General features: G+C 35.6%; 1 protein-coding gene across 1 annotated transcript in view; it reads left to right on the forward strand.

The window, feature by feature from the left end:
- The window catches only part of KCNH5 (potassium voltage-gated channel subfamily H member 5), a 199,810-nt gene that overhangs the window by 175,210 nt on the left and 12,349 nt on the right, over positions 1 to 12,251 (forward strand). The window lies entirely within an intron of this gene.

Genomic DNA, 12,251 nt, shown 5'->3' on the forward strand with positions numbered 1-12,251 from the left:
AGAAGCATTTGTGGGAGATTGCTTCATGTCCTTTATTAGTTACAAGGAGACTGAGTAGGTAGAAAAGCCTGTGGTTATAACTGGATGAACTATGCTATTCTGGGCAAGCAAATACAAGAAAGGAATAAGCAGAAGATTCTGGAACATTTTGGAGTTAAATTATACATTTAGTTCACTCAAAGGTTAAGCTTCCTCCCTCTCAGGTTAAGCTTCCCCCATCTCATCTTAAAGAACACAGGTGTAACTGGTATAAGCACTTAAAATTGTGCTCTTAAGAATAACCTAGATATGACAAAAATAATAAAATAGCTACTGCAAAAAACATCTTCATACTTTATCAAGCAACAGACCTCCCTATCCGTGGGAAATAATATTATATACATGAATTCTCTATTAAAAATATGTGTTTAGGATTGTTTTGGGAGCTGTCTTAGCTTTATGTCACTGAGAAAAGATGTTCTCTTTTTATATGCTAGTGTTTCAAAAACAGAGTAATAATTGCTGTATAAAAATTGTCTGCATGAACAATTCTCATAAGGTCGATGAACAGATTTATGGAGCATTAACGCCAACAGTTCACTGCTGGGATAGATTTATTTATTTATTTTCTACAACCCTATTTTATCATGGGATTAGACATTTGTAGGCACAAAAGATCTCCATTTATGATAATTTGTAACCAAATCCACACAGTAAAAAGCATATGTGGATTTTGAATTGGTGGAATACTCAGAAGACGCATCTCTATTTCAGCATATGGAACACTGCGGGCAATATGAAGATGTCCAATAGCATGCATGTATCACCCATAATTCCAGATGTAGATTAAAACTGAAATCTGATATATATTCATCCTCTTGCTAGCAATGTATTTTTCACCATGTAAATCTATGAATTGTAAATTCAGCCAGTTTGGTAGAACACAAATAGTTCTGAAACTTGAGTTGGTTCCATGGCCTTCTGACTGCTAAACGTATGTTCTGCAAGTTCTACAAGAAACTCCAGAGACTATAGATTTGGTTTTCAGTTTTTGTTAGTCTTGAAAGAAAAAGATCAAAAACATTACATTTTGTAAAGAAAAATTCACGTTTCAGATTCCAAAGCTGTGATTGGATTTATAATAAAGATGGACTTCATAGAACTTTTTGTCAGCCACTGTTAATTTCTTATCAACATTTAAAGTACTTTTCACTGTTTCTATTGATTGCCCCAAATTTCCTAAAAGGGGCTTCTCTGGTTTTTGAAAAATATGGCCTGTACCTTTCAAACAATATGCCTTACATTGATTTGAAACTGAGAGTGGGAGATGAATGCTTCCAGTTCATTGCAGACATTGTATTTTTGGCGAAACTGTATAGTCCGAACTGAGAACACGTAATCAAACAAATCAAACATTCCTGCCATCTTTTAGCTCTGAGCACCATTTGTATTTTGCTTTTCTATTTCTTCCAATTTTAAAGATCTTGACAGAATTTTTAAAATGTTTGATTCTTTTGAAGACTTTTTTTAAAAAAAATGAAAATGGGTTTCTGTTCATATGGCAGGAAAGGTTTCCTCTGCTGGTCCAGTTTTACAGCAAGACTGTTTTGATTAGTGGTATGTGTTTTCTTTAAAAAAAAATCATTACTGAAGAATGTAGGGGGTTGTACCAGTGGCATCATTCTATCAATTGAAAATACTTTATTTTTATTCTTGTTCAAGTACCAATTAATACATGAATACTGCTTGCATGGGTTGTTGTCCAAATATTTTCACAATGCATTGTTATTTCATTGCCCTGGAAATTATTTACATTTTTGTTTCCCCATAAGTATTGCAGAAGAACTAGCAGAATATATACATATGAGCAAATTCCATCTAGCATTATTTAAATAATAAAAAGGAACTGTAGCCCTTTGGGTAATTTACACTCCCCATCACCCTTTCAACCATGTCCATTGATGAAAGATCTTGAGGCTTAGAATATAGCACTTCTAAAAGAACTGAGATTCCATTTATTTTCATCACTGTTTGAATAGATTTAGCCAAATGATTTCATTTAAGAAGGCTGAGTTTTCATTTTTCCTTCTTAAGCTAATTTAGATGGCTTTAGTTAGCTTTGAAATAGGAAATAACAACCTGCATCCCAGCAAAATAAAAATAGCCCCTCTTTATATATTTTATGGTCTTGCAATTTACTATATACCAAACAAAGACACAAGAAACATAATTTTCTGGAAGAATTCTTAACATGAACCAAGGAATAATTTGATAAGTTATTAATAGGCATTTTCTCACATTTCTTTCACTTCTGCTTCCTTCTTAAGGGAAAATTATAGTGAGGGTACCTGTCTTGGATGGATTTGATCTCAAGTATTTATGGGGACTTTCTCACAGGATTCATTGTTAAAATTGTTAAAGGAAGTCTGCTGTTATAAGCAATTGTTTGACAGGGCTCATGCGTAGGTGATTTCTGGGTGGGAAATTCTAGAAAAAGTTACTGGGACACTACTTTTGATATGAGGATTGCACTGGAAATTCCTTTTCCTTTCAGAGGCTGCCAACGCATGGCCATTATACTATATCATACAGTAAAGAAGCTGCATGGTCAAGAGTTATTAGAAGCTTAAAAAGATTCCAAACTGCCATGATAAACTCCATTTCTTCTGTTATTTTCTCCATTAATTTTCTCCACCCCAGAATGTGTCTTTTTTAGGGAATTAATAAACTCTTGATGCAATCTAGCTAAATCATGAAGGAGTTATAGATGACAAAAATCAGTATTTTTCCTTTTTTTAAAAAACAAGTTTTATTGATTTTACAAACAAACAAACAAGACAAAACATCATTAAACATTAAAAACATAAAACCTCTTTCCATTGTAGATCCTTACAAGGCAGGTAACATATTGCTTTATATCACATACTTATAATTTATCCCATTTCCATATAAACACGTAAATTCCCTTTACCAAATTCCACATTGTTTCTCTTTAATCATTATTCAATCATATTTCCTTTCTGATTTATCTGCTATCCAGTCATCAACTTTATATTTCCCTCTGGCTTGTTTATAATTATTCTCATCTAGTCTTCTTCCGAGATTTTATTATTTAATTCTTAATTAAACACACACACATAAAACACAGACATAAAAAACATAAAGCTTTCTTCTAGAAAGTAACTTGGCCCCAGATTACCTCTTTTTGTATGGACTCAGTTGTATTCACACTTTTCTTATATACCATTACCCATCTTATTTACCATTCTATATCTATTATATAACTCCTCTCCACTTTTGCCTCATCTTAATTCTGTTTTATATATTTAATCTTGCTTTTTTTAAAAAAATATTTTTATATCTTTTGTCCATTTCTCCATTTACATCTGTCTCATTTCCAATTTAAGAAAGAATAGTTTCCCCTGGAATCACTAATCGGAGTATGATGCCTTTCTATCATTCCCCTAAGTTAAAATTTAAAATAACACCTAAATCCCAATCAGATTCTGCTTAGTACATTCTACTATTTCAAAAACCAATACTACAATAATAAATCCATAACAATCAACACATTAATCCATTAAACTCTATATTCAAACTAATATTTTAAACATTCCCTTTAGTATTTTATTAAAACTTATTATCATTCATTATTAAACCTTTTAAAGTTATACCTTGATATTTTAGCCTTTTATTAGATCTTAAAAAGTTCTGGTTATCTACTTATAATACAAATACCACTATTACAATACTCATGTGTACTTTGCAGAATCCCCCCCTTTTTTAAAAAAAAAAACCCCATATATTACCCATTATCCCTGAAAAAATTTCCTTATCTCCATCTTGTCTTATATCTTTGTAACTTTTTTCCCCTTTTCCCTTTCCTTCTTAGCCCGCCTAAACTTTTTACCCCCTCCTCTCAAAACCTCTGCCTTCTTAATTTCCCCTTTCTGCATTCCTCTTTCCTTTTGCTTTCTAGCATTCTGTTGTTTTTGCATCTTCTTTTTCTCTTTCATAAATATTTTTTTATTTCTTAAGTCCTTCCTTTTCGCTCCTCTCTTTCTCCTTTCTTTCTTAGTCACACCGTTTAGTTCATTAAAAATGGCTTCTTCTTCCTCGATTTCTTCCAGCTGTTGTTTAATTTGCTGACACATAGCAAGCGCCATATCTAGGAAACAAAGGGCTTCTCCCATAACATCTTTGCCTTCTTTCTTTGTTTTTAGATATTGTTTTTTTAGTTCATCAAGAGATAGAGCCATTTTAAAGTTTCTTCTTCTCTTTCTGTATCCTCTTCTTAAACCAATCAGTTATTTCAAGGCTTAAAACAGTTCCCAAAAGTCCCAAAGTCCCACAGTCATCAAACAGTCCAGGCAGAGTAGAAGCTTCTTCTTTTTACAGTTTCTCTTCTAGGGGTGAAGTCAAATTAGGGAAAGAAAATTCTCTTTATCTTCAAGGCATCTCCTCCAGCAAAGTCTTAGAGTAAAAATTTGTTTTCCCAAGCCTCTCCCTTCCCACTTATAACAAAGGAGTTTAGGTTTTACCTTCTACCAAAAGGCTGGTTTCCCTTGTCCATTTGTTAATTCCATAGGGGAGGGAGAGTAACTTCCCCTTTTCGTCACTTTTCTTCGCAGCTGAAAACATCAATCAGGAACAATAGCTTCCAAGTCATTACTTTCCCAGGTGTTAAATATATCCTTAAGGTCCCAGTTCAACCAAGAAAAAACTTTCTTTAAAAAAAAAAGAAAACTCCTTCTCCCTCCTGCGCATTCTTTATCCAATTTCTGGCTTCTTTATGGTGGCCATAAAAAGACCACCGCTGGAACTGTCTTGAGAAAAGGGGGTTATTGCCGGCTGGGGGGGGGGTTGCGATGCTCCTCACCCCCGTCCGGATCCCCCCTTTCTTCAGCTGCCCCAACAGGGCAGCCTTAGCCTCCAAATCCGTCAGGATCGGAGGCACCAAGGCGGCTAGCACAGCAGGAATCGCAGAGAAGGCGAATCCCTGCTGTCAGCAAAGCCGACAACCGGAAGTCCGTATTTTTCCTTTTTTTTCTTTCCACCTATCAACAGCCCTTACAGCATTCTTCATAAACTCCCACTGTCTTTAGTATACAATCCTTTCAGGTTTGTTTTTGGGTAAATCTCTTCTCTGCTATATAATTTGGCCCTCACAATTAACCTTTGCAAAACAAAGGAAGGAAAAGAGCATCTACTATTAAAATAATCAGGTTGGGAATTGTTATATATTTATTGAGATGATTTGATGTGTTTTTTCATGCTGCCCAACTTCAACCAAATAATTCACAGAGAAACTTTTCAGGGCATGCTGCTAAAAGAGCTCTTTTGTATGAGGAAAATACTTTTTCTATATCAACACTATATAATTTAGAAGTTCTGAGATTTGAAGATATAGTTGAAAGACCCAATGCTTTTCACTGATTAATGAGAGGAAGCTAATTTTAATACAGAAAGTATATTTTGGAGGGAAAAAGTTAAAGAATTGACATTTGATATTATTTTGTTACTCAAGTGGTACAGTTATAAGGAACATGAGAGTGCCAGCGTAAAAAGACCTCTATGGAAGCCTTTTATTCCAGAGGAACAACTAGGTATAACTGGTTGATGGAGAATTTTGTTCCATTAGAAAGATAACAGTACTGATTATGTGTAAATATGTAAGTATGTACACATGTGTATATACAATATGTATATACAAAAATGTACACAATACAAAAAATATATACAATGTGTACAATACCTGATAGGAAAATATACATTCATAGCGTTAAGTATTTTGGAAAAAATGCATATGCTTAACCCATTATACTATGCTAGAACACTATGAAAACATGCATATAAAATGTATGAGCCATGGTGGTCCAGTGGTTAGAATGCAGTACTGCAAGCTACTTCTGCTGACTGTGGGCTGCCTGCAATTTGGCAGTTCAAATCTCATCAGGCTCAAAGTTGACTCAGCCTTCCAGCCTTCCGAGGTGGGTAAAATGAAGACCCAAATTGTTGGGGGCAATATGCTGACTCTGTAAACCACTTAGAAAAGGCTGTAAAGCATTATAGAGCAGTATATAAGTCTAAGTGTCAGTGTTCCAGCAAACCTCCATTCCAATCAATAACTCCAAGACAGACATATTCAAAGGTACCTTTATTTGGATAGTAAACTGGCACATCTGTAGAATCCCAAATCTGAAAATTTTGGGGCTTCCTTGCAATATTCAAAATTACAAATCCATCCCCTCTTGGCCATCATCACATCACATGGCCCAATCACGATCCGTTCTAAAGTAAGATTCTTATTTCATTCTGCGCCATACTCAATGACTTTGAACTAACAAAAGAATTTTATTTTGTCTACTTAGAGCTACTCAATTGAATCCTCCCTCCCACTTTCTCAGGCTTGTGGCAGCGTGGGAGCATCGAATCTCAATATGGCTTCCAAAGCTGACACTAAGTGCTATTGCTATTGCTATACATTAGGAAAAGTGTACAGGAAAAAGTAATGCTAATATTCATTTCTTTCTGCCCACCATGTAATCACACCAGTCAAGGACTACTTCAGCTTTAACTGCAACAATACAAGAGCACACAACAGATACAAACTCAATGTTAATCGCTCCAAACTTGATTGCAGAAAGTATGACTTCAGCAACAGAGTGGTCAATACCTGGAATGCACTATCTGACTCTGTAGTTACATCCTCAAACCGCTACTCATTTAACCTCAAACTATCCACGATTGACCTCACCCCATTCCTAAGAGGTCTGTAGGAGGCATGCATAAGTGCACCATTGTGCCTCCGGTCCCTGTTCTATTGTCCCCATTTAATCGTATCTATTTTATGTATTCTTACTCATGTTTATACTTATACCTATTATTTTGTAAGCAATTGACAAATCAAATCAAATCAATCAATCAATAAAATAAAATAAATTGCTAGTTAGCCTAGTAAAACAAAACAGCCAAATTAGAATTGTCCATTTGTACAGTAATGTTAACTTTCAGTGGGACTGACTGTAATGGGAAAACATGGGTAGCAAACAGTGGTGGGATTCAAACTTTTTTACTACTGGTTCTATGGGCATGGCTTTGTGTGCATGGCAGGGGAAGGATACTGTAAAATCTCCAGTCAGAGGTGGTGTTTGCCAGTTCTCCAAACTACTCAAAATTCCCCAGAACTGGTCGGAACCTGCTGAATACCACCTCTGGTAGCAAAGTAGAAACAGGTTGCCATTCCTTTGCCCCAGCAACAAGTCTGACCATTTGTTTTAATCAATCTCCTAAAAAAGGGGTGAAGAATCCTACCTGGGAGCCAAACAGGTCCTCTATCAAGTTTGTCTTCCTATATTTTGCTGCAATTTTTCTTATTTGTTTCAGCTTATTGCTTCACAAAAAAAACCCTAGTACCATACAGGAAACAAAATTGCATTTTTCTATCCCTTCTTATTCAATTTGATGCAGGAGAATTTACATCATATTTCTCAGGTCATTACCTTCTTGTATTACACAGTCCTCTCTGCTTTTCAGTATCTTACAGCCACATTGACTTTTATACATCTTCAAAGCAGGCCTCCTCCCATTTGACTACTTTATGTTCAGAAAGGTGAAGGCCAGGATATTTCTAGTGGAAATACCTCAAGGTGATGGAAATATATCTACCAGAAATTTAATAACCTCAGCAGTAACACCATCCCTCATTAACAGTTAAATAAGTTGAACAAAAACACCAGGAGCAAGAAATTTGCACGTACCATGAGAATACAATTTATTCAAATATATATACACACACACATCAAGAATAAAACTCATTTCAGAAATTGGGAGACAGCTTTTGTAAGAGGAGTTTTAAAAAGGCAGTGCTCAGGTCCTCTTTCACAGCCTCCTTGCAGTGGTGGGATTCAATTTTGTTTACTACCAGTTCTGTGGGAGTGGCTTGGTGGGCGTGGCAGGGGAAGGATACTGTAAAATCTCCAGTCAGAGGTGGTATTTGCCGGTTCTCCGAACTATTCAAAATTTCCGCTACTGGTTCTACAGAACCTGCTGAATACCACCTCTGCCTCCTTGCTATGAAAAGCAAGATTATTTGTTAGATGCTTCTCTGCATTCTCATTTTAGCACAAAGAGATGCTGGAGCAAGGGTCTGATCAAGATGCCCAGTGATCCCTAAGTTTCTTTTTGAGTATTCTTTGCATTCTTAGATGGACAGAAAGCTGACCAGGTGACATTGAAATTTCCTGACAGTTAGAACAATTAACCAGTGGAATAACTTGCTTCCAGAAGTTTTAAAGAAGAGATTGGATAACCATTCGTCTAAAGTGGTACAGAGTTTCCTGCCTAAGCAGGGGGTTGGACTAGATGCCCTCAAGGTCCCTTCCAACTCTATTGTTCTGTTCTATTCTGCATTGTTAGCTGATCAGATGGCTATTGCTAACTTATGTCAAAGAGATTCAATCCACATGGAACTGATCCGGATTTGGAAATAACATTTCAAGAACATTTTCTTTCACTAATGTTGTGAAATTTCCACAGATAACCTTCTAAGCAGATACAGATACACCAGTAGTAAAGCAATTTTGCCATTTTTACTGGTGTTTGAAAAAGACTCATTAATTATTCACAATTCCTCTTTCAATCGAGATTAGACTTATTTATGATTTTTCTGAAATTTTTTCAGAATTGATTCATACAAGATAACGTAAGATCCATCTCTTAGACACTGCCTCTAGCTTAACCAACTTCTTTGTGAGAGATTTCCAGTGTAAATTAATTCCACACTGAAGAAACTAGTTATTCCCAGTGCTGAGTAAAGGAATAGAATTCACTTCAATAACTGAGACCAACTTAAATATAAAGCATTAAGCTAAAACAAATAAGTAAAACTCAGCTCTTGATTTACTGAAAGGCTTCCATCTGATTAAATTTTATGTTTATAGACTCTCTTTACAGGGACCATTAAGATGAAGCAATAAATCAAAGAAAAAATTATCTACTAGACGATAATAATTGTGTTCAGGCAGCTGAATTCTGTAATATATGTAAGGGAAGCTCAGGGTCAGATTATGATATAAGAGCATCTAATGACGGAATTTGGCTAAAGGTGGTAATTTGGTCTTTGCTAAACTTTAAAGGGGATCTTTGCTTTGATGCTACTTGAACTGAAACAGGACTTTGATCCTGAAGGAACAACTGTCCCACCCTCTTCTTAAGAGCAAAGTCTGCACTGCTTAGCTTCATGTTGCTCCAATATGTCCTTCAGAACTTTCACAGACCTAAATAGGCTTCCGAAGTCAATGAAAGGACCAAGGAGGCTCCCAAACCAACACAAAGTGCTTTGAATAAATGAAACTCATAACCGATTGTCTCAAGCATCTCTTCTCCATTATGAAGCATCCTTGGGAAGTTGTAAGTCATCATAATAATTTTACAGTGTAAGAGAAGCTGAGATATATGAGGTGCTTTTTTTTAAATTAAAAAATAGTTATAATCATCCATTTTTACCAACAATAACAGAATTGCATGATTTAAAAAGGAAGTTAAACTAAATAAAATGTAAAAAAAGAGAATTGACTCGACTCATTGTGGTGATTTCTCTAACAAATTGTGATCAGGATAACGCAAGATTTGAGGGGTATCCTATCAATTAAAAGCATGGAATGGGTATTTCTTGAGTTGACCATAGGTTAAAGCTGAATAGCTACTGGCCTGGGCCACCATAGCTTAAGAGCATTCTTCCCAATCATTCTAACAATGCAAATATTTACATTGCTATGAGATTTCACCATCAGTCTCTGTGGCTTAGGGATGCCATGTACCTTTCAACCAGCACCGGGAGTTCCAGGTTATTTATTTATTTTTATTAATCAAATTTACATAGCCACCCATGACACCAAAGACAAAGGCAAAGTTATGGAAGTACATAGTAACCTAAATGGGTATAGGCTGCTATTACTGCTAACCCTGAGCACTGAAATAAATCTGGGATAGATACATTGAAAATAATAATATAAAGACATTGCCATCTTGCCTCTGTAAAGTTATACACTTTTGTTGTCTCTTTCTCCATAAAAAAGTATTTTCCCTTTTTTCATCCAACTCACAATCACAGACAATTTCAGATGAAAGGTCCATGACTACTAGTTTTTTATCCCAATGTAGGGAAGAAATTTCAGGGCACAATAATCAGGTTGCTTTTGGAGTAACAAAACAAACTGGCACATGTGTGTTGCCAAAGCTAGTGAATAAAAGATTCAGTAACATTATGACCTTAGTAGCAAAAAAGGCTAAACCCTTACATTGGGAACAAATTTCAGACAATAGGCTTCTTAAAATGTGAGCATTCATCAGAGATATATTGTTGAATATAATCCAATTGTCAGCTGCAAAATACTGTAAGAAACAATGGATTTGAAAAGCAATTTTTTTTAACCACAGTATAATTGGATCCTAAGGGAAACATTTTGTGCATCAACTTTGCTGGGAAAAATAGAGGGGGAAAGAAAAGGAATAATTTTGAGTATAATAAGTTAAAACTCATCTTCAAAAATTGGCTAGTTTCCAAGATAAGGAGCAGTAATACTATGACAAAAGGCATTGAAAAGAAGACTTCACACTCTATGTGAAAAGTCAGATTTTTCCCCTATTGTACATTTGTGTTTCTGTACCTTATAGGATGGATATGAAATGGTGTTAATCCATCAGGATGCTTTCATGCCTTGAAAATTAGGTCTTGAAAACTTATTCCTCTTGTCCAGTGAGACTGGATATGGCTGCTACTTGATTCCATTCATATTTTCAAAGGATCCAGATCAGGTGAATAAATACTAATATTGTATTACAGAAGTAAAAAATATTTAGTAATATTTATATTTAGCTGAGGTTATATTTGGAAATATGAGAACAAATGGTGAGAAAGCAAAGCTGCTTGGAGCTACTGAAAGCCTTGAGACTGACATCTGGAGAATTTCAGAAATAATTTTCAATCAGAAGGATGAAATGACTTTGAATCAGTTCAACTTGCACCCTTCTGAATGGTAGTGCTCTATGGAAGTCTATCCTACAATGATGAACATAGATAGCTGGTCTTCTGCTCTTTAATTGAGCAGAGCAGTGCCATCTTATTGTATTCTGCTTGCATAGTTGTAGCATGACCAACAAGGGGTGGAATAAGCAAGTTTATTATAATTCTAGAGAGAAAAAATGTCCCAGACTTTCTCCATATAGTTTGCAAGAATCGTTTTTTGTTTGCAAAAATGGTAACATGAAAGACTGCAGATTTAATAAAATGTTCAGATTTGGAAGATTGCCTGATTGTGCTGTCATCCATTTTCATAGTATAACCAAGAGCAAGTCTCTATCTATCCAAGTTGCTGTATAATTTAATACAGCTTATCTAATGGCAAAAATATAGTATATCAAACAAGGAGGATTGCACTCAATTTATCTGAGGGGACAATTGGAACATACAATGGAATAGTTTGCTTTAAAGACCAAATTGAAAAGCAAAGCAATTTAAAATGGAGTTTAATAGGAACAAAAATGTAACACTTTAATTCTTCCATTATAGTTTTTTACTTAGTGGGATGAGAAATAGATAAAACAAAGCAGAAGGAACTTAGAATATAGCATGCGAGAGGCCTTTTAATTATTTGCATCACCTCATTCTGACTGCCAAATAATTTCCATTTAGTGATTTTAGAAAAAGGTTGTTGGCAATACCATATAGACACAGGGCCAAATGTTGTAACTGGGAGATAAAATCTGAGATAAAATGGTCAGAAGAGAAGGACATTCTCTCTTGGTGATGATTGAGGGAGGGATGCTTCCCACGGAAGTCGTATAACTATTTATCTATTCACATTTGCATGCTTTCGAACTGCTAGGTGGGTAGGAGCTGGGGCAAGTAATGGGAGCTCACCCCATTACATGGCACTTGGATCTTGAACCCGGTTGTCAGCTTTCCAACTGACATGCTCAGTGTCTTTACTGAGTTATCATACCCCTATCACTATGGTTCTATATTTCTACATCTGTAAAGATAAAAGCAAAAAGGAAGCTCTCTCACTTTAGCAAGAAGTTTCCAAAGAAATTGGAAGAGGAAGAGAAATACAGTGAAACCCTAACTTTCCATCCCTCGGAGTCAGTAAATATCAGGTGCTGAAGAGTCAGTGCAACTTCTAGACACACTTCCAACTGACTCAGGTACTAATAGAAGAGAGTATTTGTAACTCAGGGTTGAACGTGGTGTCCTTGGTGGCCTCTGAGCT

This window comes from Pseudonaja textilis, chromosome 1 (assembly GCF_049901715.1).
Source record: "Pseudonaja textilis isolate UNSWEBS1 chromosome 1, rPseTex1.2, whole genome shotgun sequence".
Taxonomy (NCBI): Eukaryota; Metazoa; Chordata; class Lepidosauria; order Squamata; family Elapidae; genus Pseudonaja; species Pseudonaja textilis.